Source organism: Petaurus breviceps, unplaced genomic scaffold (assembly GCF_028583685.1).
Source record: "Petaurus breviceps papuanus isolate PSGF00001 unplaced genomic scaffold, PetGlider_PUasm1.0 38, whole genome shotgun sequence".
NCBI lineage: Eukaryota > Metazoa > Chordata > Mammalia > Diprotodontia > Petauridae > Petaurus > Petaurus breviceps.
In genome coordinates this window covers 347,829-350,558 of record NW_027186304.1, presented here as the reverse complement: position 1 = coordinate 350,558, position 2,730 = coordinate 347,829, and the positions used below count along the sequence as shown (strand labels likewise).

The following is a 2,730-nucleotide window of genomic DNA, read 5'->3' as shown; positions in this document are numbered from 1 at the left end:
ACACACACACACACACACACACACACACACACTGCCATACAATTACAGAAATAATGCCCATTCTGGCTTTCTTTCTTTCCAGGCTTGAACTAATAGTTCACAATTTCAACAAGGCATTGTCTAGTATGGGTCCAGCTGTCAGTTTCCCAATCTGACTTTCCTAAGCCTGAGACCAAGCCCACAGCCCTGACCCCATGTCCCACCATGGCTACCTACAAGTCTATGTTGCTGATCTAGTATGAATATCTGAAACTGAGGGAACCATTTCAATTACTGGCATGTCCTAAACCTGAGCTCCTCTGAGCAGGAGGAGGCAAAGTAAATAACCAAGTACTGTGAAATGCTGGCTACAAATCCGATATCTGCTTCACTTCAGTCCAGAAGAGAGTAACTCATACCCTTTGGACAGTGCTAGATGACACTGACCAGATGCAGTTGCCTGTGGCTAGGGCTTAGTTCCTTGGCTCTATGGTGTTCTGACAGATCCCAAGAAAGCTGAAATGACTGCTGAGCAAGATGAGATCTAGCTGAAGAGGAAGTGATGTTCCTAAAATATCCTACCAACTCTCATGGAGTCCTACCACCCCTTCTATGGTGACATCAGTAAAGATCATTACCATGCAGATCTTCCTGGGGACCAGCTGCTCCCCTGTCAGAGCCTGAAAGACACCACTGCTCAGGTTCTACTCTTCTCAAATGAGAAAATTATTTCTTAGATCAAGAAAGAAAATTGTTGTGATTGCATCCCATTACAAAAACTTTCATAGCACTGTCAAACATTTTGAGGGTCTTTCTGAAACCATCAAGGAGCTAAATCTGCCTACTGGCATTCCCATGTGTATGAATTAGATAAGAATGTGAAACCCATCAGGCCCATGTGGTTTCTAGAAGATGACAAGACTGTGGGCAAAACCATGAAAGATGTGTCAGCCTAAGGCAAAGCCAAGAAGTAAAAGAAGACTTCTGGTATATACATGCATAAACCATTTCCTTCCCTTTTTCCTATCCCTCTCCCATCTCTTCCCTGCCTGATCCATTAACTGACCAGTCTTAGGGGTCACAGCATATAGCTGCAGGATCCATATAGCTAAATAAGAAAGAATTAAGAAGAGGAATCATCAATTCCCCAGCTTCTTCTTCTCAATTCTTTCTTATTTCAGACCAATCAATTTCTCTCCTGCAGCCCTCCCCCCTCCTTCAACTACATCAGTCAAAGCATTCCCTATGTGGTTTGGCTCACTAAGGACCTAGTTGGGGGTTGGAATAGGAACATTGTAAAAAGATATCAAAAGGTAAAGGTTAAAAAATTGATTTCTCCAATTAGCCCAATGAGCCAGTCCTGCCAATAGGGCAGACCTCCCAGGACGCTATAGTCATTCCAGTGGGAAAAGAAGCTGACTATAACCTCAATGGTAATTTAAGAAATCATAAAAGTCTTATTTCGATCACATTCCAACCCAAAAGAAATGGACTCTGGGACATTGGGATCATGACCAAATATTTATTTGTTGCATGTAATTTTACAAAAGAACTTGTAACTCGTAGACTGGTTAATTCTAGTGACTTTTGAAATTAAACTAACCAATATGATAGTCATCAGAGATCTCAAGCTGCACCAAAGATTTTCTTGATTTCTAAGGAGTTGAGGAGTACTGTGGGAGTTTTTTGAAGCCCTTCTCTGTTTTGCAGCTGTGAAATGTTTCTAGATGATGTCAAATGGGTCTTGTGGAGGACCATTTTCTTTCCACATCATATGCCAGCTACCTGGACCTGTCACCTAGGCCTTGTTATCAATTTTAGCATAACCATACTAACACTTTTTTTTTGCTTTTTGGAGAGCAATTGGGGTTAAGTGACTTGCCCAAAGTTACACAGCTAGTAAGTGTTAAGTGCCTGAGGTCGGATTTGAACTCAGGTCCTCCTGACTCCAGGGCTAGTGCTCTATTCACTGTGCCACCTAACTGCCCCCATACTAACCCTTTTTCTGTCATTGTTTTGTTCATTGTAATAAAGAAGTGATGTGCAATTTTTTAAAAGGCATTGTCCTCTACCTTTGAATTCCTTGCCCCTCCTTTGCCCTGTATTTCTACCCTGCTGATCCTCAATCCTGGCTTATCCCCTCTCTACCTTCCCTCCCCACCCCCATATGCCTTCTCTGCACCAACACTAGCTATGAGTCACTGAGCACAACTGAACGAAGTCACGAACTTTGCTGGCTACGTCCACTGCAAATTCATTTTCTTGATCCTTAAAGGGGTCTTCTCTGTTGTGTGGTAATTCCTTTAGTTATCTCTGAATAACTTTTCATCATATTCCCCATCTCAACTATTCCAAATTCCACATCCAACCTCCTCTCTCAGTACAACTTCCCTGCAGTAAAGCAGGTGAGAATAGAACAATGACAAGCTCTCTCATTACCTTTCCTTCACATCTCACTTTTCTTTATGTCTTCATCTACCATTCCCTCTTTTCCTCCAGTCTCAGAGTAGGAGACCGTTCTCCTCTTTGCCAAGACATACTTCCTCTACGTGCACCTTTCATCCCATTCCCTCCTGCCTCCTCTGGGACTCCCTTCCATCAGCCACTCTGTCTCTCATCCTCAAGTTCTCCCTCTTGCCTGGGTCCTTAACATGCTGCCCATAAACATGTTCACCATGCTCTTGTCCTAAAATTCCTTCCATTGACCCTGCCGTTAACTCCATCTTTTTTTCTTTCAATAATTTTTCTTCC

At 42.7% G+C, this 2,730-nt stretch overlaps 1 pseudogene; it reads left to right on the top strand.

Moving 5' to 3' along the window:
• The first annotated feature begins 339 nt into the window (after positions 1 to 339).
• LOC138169896 (phosphoglycerate mutase 1 pseudogene) lies at positions 340 to 953 on the top strand (annotated as a pseudogene).
• Positions 954 to 2,730: the final 1,777 nt, after the last annotated feature.